The sequence below is a fragment of the Syngnathus scovelli genome, unplaced genomic scaffold, assembly GCF_024217435.2.
Source record: "Syngnathus scovelli strain Florida unplaced genomic scaffold, RoL_Ssco_1.2 HiC_scaffold_31, whole genome shotgun sequence".
NCBI classification, from domain to species: Eukaryota; Metazoa; Chordata; class Actinopteri; order Syngnathiformes; family Syngnathidae; genus Syngnathus; species Syngnathus scovelli.
In genome coordinates, this window is record NW_026061401.1 from 18741 (window position 1) to 33376 (window position 14636).

Below are 14636 nucleotides of genomic sequence, written 5' to 3' on the forward strand. Positions count from 1 at the left end.
CAAGCTCGGTGGGCTCTGTTTTTTTATCGTTTTAACTTCTCGCTCTCCTACAGGCCGACTTCCCGCAACGCCAAGGCAGACGCCCTGCCCTGTCTCGTGTGTTCCCTGGTGGGGAGGAGGAGCGGGGGCCAGTTCCCACTATCCGTCCGAGCTCCGTTCGGGTCGCGGCCCTGTCATGGGAGATTGAGCGCAATCAACCCGGGCCCAGCAATTACCCGGAGGGTAGCCTGTTTGTTCCGGAAAACCTGCGGGCGCCCGTCCTGCAGTGGGTGCAGGACTCGTGTCTGGCATGTCATCCCGGGGCTGCCCGCACGAGGTATGTGGTAGCCCAGCGCTTCTGGTGGCCCACCTAGAGAGATGACATCCGCGATTACGTTCGGGCCTGTCTCATCTGTAACTGCTGCAAGGCGTCGAATCGTCCTCCAGCCGGATTACTCCAACTGTGGCCCGTTCCCCGGCGCCCCTGGTCCCACTTGTCGATTGACTTTGTCACGGGCCTTTCGCCCTCGGAGGGGAACACAGTGGTTCTTACTGTTGTGGACCGCTTTAGTAAGGTGACCCATTTTATTCCCCTGCCTAAGCTTCCGTAAGCGAAGCAAACAGCGTCCATTATGTTGCGGGAGATCTTTCATCACCACGGCCTCCCGCGGGACATCGTGTCGGACCGAGGCCCACAATTCGCCTCCACCTTCTGGACAGAATTCGGCCACGGCCAGCCTCTCCTCGGGGTTTCACCCGCAGTCTAACGGGCAAGCGGAGCGCCTTAACCAGGAGCTGGGTAAGTCCCTCCGATGCATGGCTGCTGGAGATCAGCGCGGGTGGGCCAAACAGCTCCCCTGGGTAGAGTATGCGCATAATACCCTCTCCAATTCGGCCATGGGTCTTTCGCCCTTCCAGTGCATCTTTGGATACCAGCTGCCTCGTTTCGCCCACCAGGAGCGTAGTGCTGCGTGCCCGTCTGCCTTGAGCTGTGTTCGCCGCTGTCACCAAGCTCCTCCGCTCAGTTGCAGGCTACACTCGCCAGGCGAACAAGCGACGGATGCCGGTTCCGAGGTACAGCGTGAGACAGCGCGTGTGGCTCTCGACACGGGACTTGCCGTTACGCTCGGGATCCCACAAGCTGGCTCCCCGCTTCATGGGCCCATTCCCTATACGCAAGGTGATCAGCCCGTCCACCATCCGCTTGCGCCTCCCAGGTTCCATGAGAGTCTATCCCACGTTCCACGTCTCTCGTGTGAAGCCCGTGTTTGAGCTGGTCTCGGTGTCTGCTGCGACGCCACCCCGGCTCGTCGAGGGGGAGCCGATCTACACTGTCCGTTCCTTGCTTCGGTCGCGCTGCCGCGGCCGGGGGTTCCAGTACCTGGTGGACTGGGAGGGTTACGATGACGCGCACCGCTCCTGGGTGCTGAGCCGCTGGATCCTCGACCCGTCGCTCATCACGGAGTTTCACCGACGGCATACGGACCAGCCCGGCCCTCGGCTGGGTCGTCCGAGATGGACAGTGCAGATGAGGTATTTAGCGAAGCCCTGTGCTCTGTTTTCTTTGACTGAGTTTCTATTGCGCTTTTTTTCTAGAATGTCTGCTGTACGCTCACTTGCTCCTTTTTGCTCCTCTTATTTATTTGTTGTGTTATTTATTCATTATTTATTCAGCACGCTGTTGTTTACTTGTTTTACTTGATTGTCTATTGTGGGCCATGTCTTGTCACCGTGGGATAGGGGGGAACGAAATTTCGGTTTCTTTGTGTGTCTTTGGCATGTGGAGAAATTGACAATAAAGCTAACTTTGACTTTTGGAATGCTTGGGCTAATGGTTTGAAGGCCTAGGTGTTGGTTGGACCTTTGTTTACTTCCGGTTCTTGTTTAATGTCCTCCATTCTTAGTGGCGACACATGTGACGTTGTAGTTGAGGGTTTTACCAACTTGTATTGTTGTTCCATGTATGCACTTGTACGTCGTACTGTATTGAAAGTCTCTGGCTTGACGAAAGGTTTCATGCTCAGCTCTCCGCTTTTATGTTGTACTTCTTCGTACGCTGTTACCTCAGCTTCTGCTGCAGCGCTTTCTTTTTCACATTTCAAAAACAAATGGCCTTAGCTGATCTCTTGTAGGTGAGTAATTCGATGACGCTTGTGAACACCTGCTAGACGAAGGCAGCCGTTTGTGGCACGATGGCTGTCCTCCAGGATACAGTTCGTCTGTGGCTGCGTCAGCAGCTGGTGGTTGCTCCGAGTCGATCTCCAGCACAAAGTTTGCTTTATCTTCGATCCACTGTTCATAAACCTTTAGGTGGTTCTTTCCTGAGCGTAGACTCATGTTTGCCGAATGTAGCTTCGTGTGACTTGAGCCTGCTGATTATACTTGTCTTTTCACTGTACTGTCCTTACGGCACGTGACTGGGTGCTGCTAGACAGCCAGCGAACCAATACAGAAAAACTTCACTCTCAAGGCTTGCTTTTCTTGATCACAAAGTTTTCCTTCCATCAAGGATATGGCAACGCAAAGGGAACACGTGTCAACACATACACAAATGCTTCAGTTTGCTTGCTTTATTTCTGGTTTCGGTTGTATGTGAGTGAGATGAGATGAAATTAAATGCACTGAAATTGAATGGAGTGAAACGAAACGGTAACTGTAACTGTAACAAAGAGAAGAAAAATGCATAGAGTATTAAAGTCTAAATATGACAGACTTGCTCATATTACAAAGCCTACGAAAGCCTCATGCATAATAAACACGCGATAAACATGAAGTGTGTGGTAATTTTTTATTCTGGTATCATGCAATGTATATCTCATTAGTAAGCCTACGTGTGACCGGGTCATGTTCGGGTTAGGTTCGTGCGGGATTGTTTGGGGCTTGGTCCAGTAATGTAGAGTCATGAGCACCAGACAAATCTGGTTTCCATTAACAACTGCTAAGATATACAGCGTGTAGAGTTGGGGAGGCTGACTGGGGGGTCATAGATCATCCAACAGCCCCATGTGCGTGCACCCGAGTGAAGGGAAGCGCGGGGGTATATGTTTTAGGGCAAGACATCTTGGCTAGGGCGCGAGACACTTCTCTCTGACATCGGTTGAATAAAGTCTTTCCCCAATCAGCTGTGTGTGACTGAAGTTTCCTTCCCCAAGCCAGCCACTCTTTCACTGTTTGTTCGGAAGACCAGCTGACCATCGAAGAGAATTCACCACAAGTGAACATGAGGTAGATTCACACATACCGGCAGCTGGCGAAGACACACATTTCGCACTAAATGCGCTATAAGAAAGTCAAATCAAATAAAAAATACAATGACGAATGTTTCTCAAGGCTTAAGTGTTATGAAGCACAAACTGCGTATGATGAGGATTGTTCTAGGTTTCTCTTTTCTTCCCAGTTGCGTCCAAGATCCACTATTACAAAAGCAATGCTCTTGCCTTACTGAAAACCTACGCGAACTATAGACCCAAGGTCTCACTCGGCCTGATTTTTATCTATATATATCACACTGACAACTTCACACTAATAGACATGCGTCTTAATAAATTCTATATCACAACAAATTTGTGAAATTTAAACTTCTCTTCAACAAAGATATTACAGTTACGCCAACTCAACCCTTTTTATTGCTCAAATCGCATTTTCAGGCTGCGCTGAGCGCCATGGACAACTCCACACAGTGTGCGGATCTGGACCGCGGATAGATCTGCGCTATCTGGTGCAGCACCATGGACAACTCCACACCGTGTGTGGCTCAATGCCATTGTAGACCTGCGCGGTAAATAGTGCACGTTCGTAGATAGCGCTCACACGCTTTCGGCTATAGGGAAGTGTTCTTGCTATACAGCACCGTGGACAGCGCTCATGACCTTTTTGATTGTTAGGGACTATGTGTCACGCCCGTGCCAGAGCACCCTCGGCCGGCAACTTCCCTCAGCCGCACCCCTTTCGTTACCGTAATGTCAAGATTCAAGATTCAAAAATGTTTATTCGCCATGTTTGAGCGTGCCAAACAAGGAATTTGACTTCGGTACATCACAGCCTCTGTTCAACATTTAGGTGACTAACAACACTCAGGACGTGTGAAAAATGACAAATATTCTCAAACATCCCCTGATCTTAAACTTCCAGAGGGAAAGGAAAAACTCAAAACTCCAACTAGGGGAAATGAGAAACCTTGAGAAGAGACCACAGATGGGAGGATCCCTCTTCCAGGATGACCAGGCTGCAATGGATGCAGAGAGGACACATAGTACAAATAGTGTAGACAATTCAAAAAAGGTGTGGAGAGCAGAATGTTATTGCATAGCAATGACTCTGAGACTCTAAGAGTGGTGTGAGTTCATCAGAGCGACAGCCTGGAGGAAAAAGCTGTCTCTGTGTCTGCTGGTTTTGGCGTACAGAGCTCTATAACGCCGTCCGGAGGGGAGTAGTACGAACAGACTGCAACCTGGGTGAGAAGGGTCTGTAGAGATGTTACTTGCACGTTTCCTGGTTCTGGACAGGTACAAGTCCTGGACAGATGGGAGGTTGATTCCAATTATCTTTTCTTCAGTTCCGATTGTCCGTTGCAGTCTGTGTTAGGGTTTTCCAGGTTATCTTTATCGTAGGATTATGTTGGAATGTAGACTATAATGATTAAATCAATCTTGTCTTGCCCTCACAATGCAGAGTAAGATGAAGTGGTTGCTTCCTCTGCTTGATTGACCAGCTGCAGGGGAAGCAATCAAAGTTGTTCTGTTTCCCACAACAGTGTAAAACACCCCCTGCTCTGATCTTATCAGAGGCCGGGGGTTCACCAAACCTGTCCACTCCCACCCCCACTCTGTTCCTCCTAATAAATATGCCCTTGCAGGGAGGAGACTTTTAGATTTCATTCCTGTAGCGAGTGATCTCTCCACCTGCAGGTCTCTAAAAGAACTTGCCTTGTCTTCTGTGTGGTTCTTGCAAAATAAGTTGGAGTGAGCAAATCTCTAACATTTTGGTGCCGAAACCCGGGACCCTCATACCCATCATCTGGCTGACGGAGGACGACGCGCTGTACACCGTCGACGGGCCAGCGTCCATTAGCCGGACCTGGTAAAGAAAGACCTGGGAAGGAAATTCTTCGCTGGGCCAGCATCTTAGGTCTGCCTTCGTCTGACAGAGGTGGATTGACGGGACCCGGCAGTGCAACGAACCAGGGGACAAGTAAGTTAAAGGCCTAAAGTTGTGTTGTGTTGTTAAACGCGTAACACGTAGAGGTGCACGGGAGCCAGCTTGGGTTCAAGTCCCAGTGGAAGAAACAGGCTAAGAAAGGCAGAGCTTCTTTTTCGTTCATCGAAGAAGTAGACTCTTCTTGGTCTGTTTTTCCGAGCTGAGGGATCTGGCTTGGGTTAAAGTCCCAGTGGAAGGAACGTGCTAAGAAACACGGAGCTTCTTTTTTGTTAATCAAAGAAGGGCGTAGATTTTTCTTTGTATGTTTTTCCAAGCCAAAGAACAGCTTGGGTTCAAGTCCCAGTGGAAGAAACGGGCTAAGAAAAACAGAGCTTCTTTTTCTTAATTGAAGAAGGGCGTAGATTTTTTCTTTTGTCCGTTTTTCCAAAGCTGTTTGGGAGGGTTTTACACCCATCCCTGGATAGGCCTAAAAAAGCGCTGGAGTTTGTGTGATTGAGTGTGTGACTGGTAGGATAAATTGACTAAGAAGCAGTTCTAGCGTTGATCCATGGCAATAAAACAGGCTAGTAATTTGTTGAAAGGTCAATTTAAACCTGCATTGAGGATCCTCAAAGAAATAAATAAGTAATATTAATAATAATAATAATAATAATATTTTTGAGAAAAATAAATTGTAAAACCTAAAACTACTAGAATTAAGATGGGAAATAAAAACGGTAAATCTTTACCTCTTGACGGAGATGAGAAGTACATGGCGAGTAGATTTCTTAATTGTATGCAATATATGCCGAAGTGGAAGAAAAAGTATGGAGTAGAAAGGAAGTTGAGAGTTCAAGTGGTAAAGAAATGCAACTTGCTTCTAGAAAATAAATAAATAAAATTAGAATGTGCTGTCCTCGTGTGCTTGGGAGGGACCAGCTCATGATCGACCACAGGAAATGGCCAGCCTGTGACGAATCATTGGTGCTGGGAACTACCTTTTGCGTGCGAGAGCTGTGCATGTGTGTGCGTATATGTTAAAATGATGAACATTGGCTAAAGTTTTAGTATAAAAAAAAATTGCTAGACTGTGGTCTATCCAATTTGCACCGCAGAACAGAAATGATTTTGAAAGATAAAAATGAGAGGAAAAAGAGAGAAATCTGTTTGCAAGCAGAAACTAATCCACATTAGTGCATGTTAAGTGTCGAGCCCACATGAGAAATTCGAAGAAAAAAAAATGACAGAACATGCTTTCAGGAATTGGAAGAAGCTAAATTGTGAATTTAAGATTTTGCAATGCTACATTTAATAGGAATAATTGATTGGTTGTGTTATAAGATTATACAAAATTCTAAATGCAAGCTAAATCTGAGAGATTGAGTTCTTCAAATTTAAAAACAAAGAAAAAATTCAGATTAATTTGCCAATTGTTTGTTTTAGTTAAGTTTTTTTTGAATTGGTGGATTGTTCTACCAGGAAACCTGAGTTGAAAATGATATATGAATGTTGTGTGGTGAGCTTGGATGAATCGGGACCAATGTGATAGAAAGACTCCTTTTTGGAGACTGTGTGTGAGATGCAAATGAACATTGATGAATGATAGCCTGAATGAAAAGAAATTACAGGTTGAATGGTTGAAGTTGTTGGCGACTACTATGGAAAATTAGTAGAGCGACTTTGATGAAAGAGTGATTTTGAGCAGGTTGAATGTTAGAAAGAAACACGTAGCTTTTGGATTGATAATTAACTACAGAAAAAAAACTGGAGAACCAGTAACACATGTAGAATTTGAGAAGCGTTTTGGACAGAAAGTCAAATTAAATGATGATGGAATCGTATGTAGTAAAGAACGCATTCTCCCAAAAAGTTTGTCAAGGTGTGAGGCATGGGCGTTGCCAAGCCTCAGAAGGGGGGGAGTGAGTAGGACTAGGACAGATAGTGGAAGATAGTAATAATACAACACTTTATGACAATGAATTTTCGAATACATTTGGTGTTATACTGTGGTAATTTTTTTTATTCTGGTGTAGATAGGTTAGCAACACGAGAGATTTAGAGGTTCAAAAGAAAGACAGTTAAAAGAAAACATTTTTGAATTGGACAATTGCAGGCTAACAGGAACATAAGAACGATAAGAACTACGAGAGTTGCAAACAACAGATGAAGAGCAGTCCTTGGCAGATTATATGATCAGGACGCTCAAACTGTGTCAAAGACAAATTTACTGCCGCCTGATCTTTCCTCCTCACAGGTCGACAACCCCATCAATCCAGGAGACTGGGTCTACATCAAGGTCATAAAAAGAAAGAACTGGGCCAGCCCGCGGTGGGAGGGACCGTTTGAAGTTTTGCTTGCTACTCCCACGGCGGTAAAAATTTCTCAACGGCCCAGCTGGATTCACCTCAGCCACTGCAAGTTGCAGAGAGTGCTGGACCCCTAATTCGGAGTGGTGGGGAAGGCTGACTACAAAGGGGCCCCATCGTTTAGGGTGAGGCGTCTCAATGTTGGTGAAGAATTCATCGATCCCCACTCCGCTAGGCGAGGGGATGTCCCGGTGTCTCTGCCATCCTAGTAGCAACGGGGCTCCATATGCCAGATGGATCCTCTGCTGCGTTGTGGTTGGAGCGTGCTATGGTCTATTGACTCATCTGAACAGACCAAATGACAATGTTGCCCGTGGTAAACGATGGTCACATGATGAGAACTTTGAGGACTGGTCATGGGACCCCAGAAACCCATACGAAACCAACACTTGGTACCGGTAAGTCAGGTTCACTGTGAGAGCTCACACACAGGAGGGATGCTATGTGTGTTCCAAACTCCCCCCTTCCTCCACGCAAGTTCGCTTGGAGGCCAGAGCAATGAATGTCACTGAAGCGAAACGTATGGCATCCATGGGAGGAGTTGGATATCAACGCCGAGCAGTCACAATCAGTGATGCCGACCCATCCCACTCTGGACTTGCAGACGGTGCCTATGATGAACACTTCTGGGCAAATCTCAATGTGACTGTTAGAGGATGAACAATACCACAAGTGGCCTACACGGAGAGACCAGCTGGAGTGAATTACACATGTTACATCCAAGGTAACAAGACCCACGTCTGCATTAACGACGACTGCTCTCCAGGAGGAAACTGGATGGGAGCTTTGGACATCACCAGGATGAGAGAGCCGTTTTCAAGGTGTAAGGGCTCTACTACCGACATGGCTGCACCATCGGACGGGACCTACTTCATCCAGAGTTTCAGAAGCACTGCCTCACCTGCATCCTATGAGTGCACGTGCCTGTTCAGAACGGATCGTGGTTTTGTGGTCACCAGAGTTGTCCGATGCAGCCTGCCAACTGGACACGAGTGTGTGCGCCAGTGTGTGTGACAGAGCACACCTACAGACTAGAACATCATCAGCTGACGAAAACACGAGCACATATACAACTTCTTAGGCGTGGCAGATGTGATAATGATAATGAGACGTGGATTGCGTAGACTGTTCTGTTGAGCATGTTTTACAGAAACTTGATGATTTGACCATCGAAAATGCTTCGCAAGTGATGGATACAATGATGTACTGTTTCTGTGTTTTTCTTTTTATTTTTTATTATTCTTAGCATTCTGGTCGCCTGTGGCAACGGGGCCGTGTAAGAATTTCCCTGCTAATGACATCTGGCCAGCAGGTTTTTCGCTTACACAATAAGTTTGATCTGGGGTATTGAGGTAATGCCTCATCTTCACTGGAAAGTGTTGCTATCATTGTTTGTTGTTTTTATTTTTACCATTCTACTTTCTTCATTATACGTATATATATATATATATATGTGTTTTTTTTTTCTTCTTGCTTGTCTTTGTTGTTTGGGGTGACATAATCATATGATAAAACAGGAGGGAGATGTTAGGGTTTTCCAGGTTTTCTTTATCGTAGGATTATGTTGGAATGTAAACTATAATGATTAAATCAATCTTGTCTTGCCCTCACAATGCAGAGTAAGATGAAGTGGTTGCTTCCTCTGCTTGATTGACCAGCTGCAGGGGAAGCAATCAAAGTTGTTCTGTTTCCCACAACAGTGTAAAACACCCCCTGCTCTGATCTTATCAGAGGCCGGGGGTTCACTAAACCTGTCCACTCCCACCCCCACTCTGTTCCTCCTAATAAATATGCCCTTGCAGGGAGGAGACTTTTAGATTTCATTCCTGTAGCGAGTGATCTCTCCACCTGCAGGTGTCTAAAATAACTTGCCTTGTCTTCTGTGTGGTTCTTGCAAAATAAGTTGGAGTGAGCAAATCTCTAACAGTCTGTGCTTGTCTTGTTTGGAGGTCGATCCAAACCAGACAGTGATGGAGGTGCAGAGGACAGATGATGGCAGTATAGAAGGTCTTCAGCAGCTCCCGCGGCAGGGTGAACTTCTTGAGCTGTCACAGAAAGTACATTCTCTGCTGAGCCTTCTTCCGGACAGAGTCTATGTGGCTGCTCCATTGTCTGTTACCTGCTTCCTCTGTTACCTTGTGTATTTAAGCCCTTTCCGTCTGTTTCTCCCTGTCGGTGTCTACTGTTCTGTTCCGTCCCTGTCTGTCCCATTGTTCCTGTTCTTGTCGTCTGGTTTCCCCTCAGTCTGTCTGGAGGCTCACGGTCAGAATTTTAGCCTTGTCCCAAGTGTACTTCTGTCTGTCTGTTTGCTGGCTGTGAGTTTCTCTCCCGTCTGTGTCGTCAGTTCCCCACCTGCCTCCCTTCCAACTCCCTTTCCCTTCAATAAATCCTGGTTCAAGCTGCATTTGGTCGCCCTGGCTCAACTCATTTCGTGACACTATGATAAATTAACATTACAAAATAGCAAACGGTTATTAACGTATGTTCCTCCCTCCGGCGTTTTGACAGTGACGGACCAGCTAAAACAACGCCAAACTCATACCAGTCTGCTTCAGCACAACGCCGGGTTAAATCTTTGTCTGAACGTTTTGTCACAGCAGCATCACTTTAGTGCAGTGTTTCCCAACACGTGAGAGATGTTCCGTGGGAAATTGTCCAACATTAAATACCGAGCGAATTGTAACAGGATTACCAAACCACAGGTCAGTTTCCGCAAGGCTAATCGTGCATGCGTGGCAAATCGGAGAATTTTGAGATTTCATGTTGTGGCATCGGCACATACTCAATTTATGTGTGTGTTGCTGTTAGTGTTGGCTCGTGAGTGAACGATTCGTTCAAAAAAGGTTGGGAAACACTGCTTTAGTGTGTGGTGTATATGTTTTCGTTTCATTATACAGTTTATCACGTTTCTGACTACTTGTTTTGATGCATATTTTGGTACAGAACTGATGGCAGGCTTTTCAACCTTAACAGGTTCAAAGCCAAAACCAAGATCAAAACCACCACAGTTGTGGAGCTCCAGTATGCAGACGATAATGCCATTGCAGCACACTCTGCAGAAGACCTCCAGGGCATCCTGAACTCCTTCGCTAAGGCATACAGAGCCCTGGGTCTGACCGTGAACATCAACAAGACCCAGGTGCTACATCAACCCCCACCCAACCAGCCATCTACTCCGCCCATCATAAATGTGGACAACACTGCACTTGAATATGTTCACCACTTCCCCTACCTCGGCTGCCTTCTCTCCTCCAAAGCGGACATTAACTCTGAGGTCAACCATCGCCTGAGCTGTGCCAGTGGAGTGTATGCCAGACTCCGGAAAAGAGTCTTTGTAGACAGAGACCTCCGGGCTGACACCAAGCTCCTGGTTTACAAAGCTGTGGTTCTCCCAACCTTACTTTATGGGGCAGAATCATGGACAACCTACAGCAGGCACCTAAGAGCTCTTGAACAACACCACCAGAGAACCTTGGGAGTACAGACGCACAAACATCAGCGTTCTGGAGGAAGCCAGGATACCGAGCATCACCACTTTAATAATGCAGCACCAACTCCAATGGACAGGACATCTCATCCGCATGGCTGACACCCGCCTCCCCAAACAGATGTTATACTCCCAGCTGGAGAGAGGTCCGCGAGCCCCGGGCAGGCAAAAGAAACGTATTAAGGACAACCTCAAGACCAATCTCAAGAAATTCCAAATAACATCTCAGGACTGGGAGCGCATCGCCTTCAACAGGAACTGCTGGAGGGCAGCGGTGCAAGAAGGTGCAGCACATCACGAAAAGGAACTCCGCCGTGTCGCAGAAACCAAACGACAACTCTGTAAGGAAAGACAAAAACAGGCTCCAGCACGACAGGTACCGGATGGCCAAGCGGAACGCGGCTTCGGCGGTTGCGGAGGCAAAAACCCGGGCGTGGGAGGAGTTCGGTGAGGCCATGGAGAATGACTTTCGGACGGCTTCGAGGAAATTCTAGTCCACCATCCGGCGTCTCAGGAGGGGGAAGCAGTGCAACGTCAACACTGTTTACAGTGGGGATGGCGTGCTGCTGACCTCGACTCGGGACGTCGTGAGTCGGTGGGGAGAATACTTCGAAGACCTCCTCAATTCCACCTACACGCCTTCCATTGAGGAAGCAGGGCCTGGAGACTCTGAGGCGGATTCTCAAATCTCTGGGGTCGAAGTCACTGAGGTAGTTAAAAAACTCCTCGGTGGCAAGGCCCCGGGGGTGGATGAGATCCGCCCAGAGTTCTTAAAGGCTCTGGATGTTGTGGGGCTGTCATGGCTGACACGCCTCTACAACGTTGCGTGGACATCGGGGACAGTGCCTCTGGATTGGCAGACTGGGGTGGTGGTTCCCCTCTTTAAGAAGGGGGACCGGAGGGTGTGTTCCAATTACAGGGGAATCACACTCCTCAGCCTCCCTGGTAAGGTCTATTCAGGGGTGCTGGAGAGGAGGGTCCGTCGGGAGGTCGAACCTCGGATTCAGGAGGAGCAGTGTGGCTTTCGTCCTGGCCGTGGAACAGTGGACCAGCTCTACACCCTCGGCAGGATCCTCGAGGGTGCATGGGAGTTCGCCCAACCAGTCCACATGTGTTTTGTGGACTTGGAGAAGGCGTTCGACCGTGTCCCTCGGGAGGTTCTGTGGAGGGTGCTTCGGGAGTACGGGGTGCCGAGCCAACTGATAAGGGCGGTTCGGTCCCTGTATCACCGATGCCAGAGTCTGGTCCGCATTTCCGGCAGTAAGTCGGATTCGTTCCCAGTGAGGGTTGGACTCCGCCAAGGCTGCCCTTTGTCACCGATTCTGTTCATAATTTTTATGGACAGAATTTCTAGGCGCAGCCGAGGCATTGAGGGGGTCCGGTTTGGGGACCTCAGCATCGCGTCTCTGCTTTTTGCAGATGACGTGGTGCTGTTGGCTTCTTCAGGCCGTGATCTCCAGCTCTCGCTGGAACGGTTCGCAGCCGAGTGTGAGGCGATCGGGATGAGGGTCAGCACCTCCAAATCCGAGTCCATGGTCCTCGATCGGAAAAGGGTGGAATGCCCTCTCCGGATCGGGGATGAGATCCTGCCCCAAGTGGAGGAGTTCAAGTATCTTGGAGTCTTGTTCACGAGTGAGGGGAGGATGGAGCGTGAGATCGACAGGCGGATCGGTGCAGCGTCGGCAGTAATGCGGACCCTGTACCGGTCCGTTGTGGTGAAGAGAGAGCTGAGCCAAAAGGCAAAGCTCTCAATTTACCGGTCGATTTACGCTCCTACCCTCACCTATGGTCACGAGCTATGGGTCGTGACCGAAAGAACGAGATCTCGGATACAAGCGGCCAAAATGAGTTTTCTCCGCAGGATGTCCGGGCTCTCCCTTAGAGATAGGGTGAGAAGCTCGGTCATCCGGGAGAGACTCGGAGTAGAGTCGCTACTCCTCCACGTTGAGAGGAGCCAGATGAGGTGGCTCGGGCATCTTATCAGGATGCCTCCTGGACGCCTCCCTGGGGAGGTGTTCCGGGCATGTCCCACCGGTAGGAGACCCCGGGGACGACCCAGGACGCGCTGGAGAGACTATGTCTCTCAGCTGGCCTGGGAACGCCTTGGGATCCCCCGGGATGAGCTGGATGAAGTGGCTGGGGAGAGGGAAGTCTGGGAGTCCCTCCTAAAGCTGCTGCCCCTGCGACCCGACCCCGGATAAGCGGAAGAAGATGGATGGATGGATGGATGGATGGATGGCTCCAGCACGACCACAACCCACCACCACTTTCCCCTGCCCACACTGCACAAAAATATGTGGATCCCGGATCGGTCTCTACGCCCACCTGCGGACCCACAAGTAGACGACCCTGAGAAAAAGACAGTCATACTCGTCCCGAGTGACCGCCGATGATGATGATTTGTTTTCGTTTCATTATACAGTTTACCACGTTTCTGACTACTTGTTTTCACGAGTGAAACTCGCAGTTAAGACTGTTCGTGTTGCCGACGCAATATTCAGTTTGCCCACTAAGGGGCTGTAGAGCTATGCTATAGAATTCACGTTGATGCATATTCATGTGTATGACTGTACGTAATATGTATACATGTTTTATTGTTTTAAAGAAACAACAAAACGTTACATTTTGTAATGCTTATGTTTATTTTTGTCATTTCAGTCTTACAGAAGGATTGTAATAGAAGAGTTGACAAATAAAGCTGAGGAAGAACAAAAGAAAATCGTCACCAAAACGTCTAGACTTCTTCGCTATTACCTGGCTGTTAGCTACCTGTTTAGCTATTCAGAACACAGCGAGGGCAGAAGAACATATTTTAAGACAATTTAACAGTATTGCAAAATATCAAACGGCTATATACATATTTTAAGGTAATTTAACCGTATTAACAAATATCAATCAGCTGCATACATATTTGAAGGTGAATTTCTAAACACCGTAAACTTGAACAGCAACACAATAAAATGTGACTAAACATAAACATGACTACTCAGACTCATTTTCACTCTCTGTTTCAGAGTCAGATGTAGATGTGGATGTAGTTGATACAGAGCCTATCTCTGAGTCAATGTTTTTCTCTCCACCCTTGGACTCCTTCCAATTTAACAGCTCTTTCCATTTTGACAACTTGCCTGAAAGTCCAAGTCTGACATCTGGCTCGCCCATGTCCTATTCCAGCCTCGATGCATTCTCCCGGCTGTCGGTAGCGGGCTCCTTCCAGAGCGACCACTTGCCTGAAGGACCAGGTCTGCCATCCGGCTCACCCATGTCGTTTACCTGGATTGCCTGTGCCAATCTCTCGACTTCCATGTCTTCCTCTTCATTCTGGAGCAGAGATACGTTCTCCCATCGATAGCTTCCTCCTCCTTGTCCCTCTCAGAGGAGCTTTCCTGGTGGTCCTGCTCCATTTGCTCCACTTATGATGATTTTGGAAAGAACAAGATAGGTCGGTTTAGTGTTGACTGAGAAAATAAGAATATGCAATGAAGCCGAAGCATATGCTGAAGCAATCTCAAATACTTACCTTGTACTCTCACAGGCAGCGTAGTCGAAATTTCTAACGATCACAGTATGTTTTTTCGGATGCCGTATGCTTGCTCCGCATTTCTTTCTGGGCCGACAACGTAAAACATGTTGCCTGTCGTCCGGTCGTGACATGCTTTTATTGACGT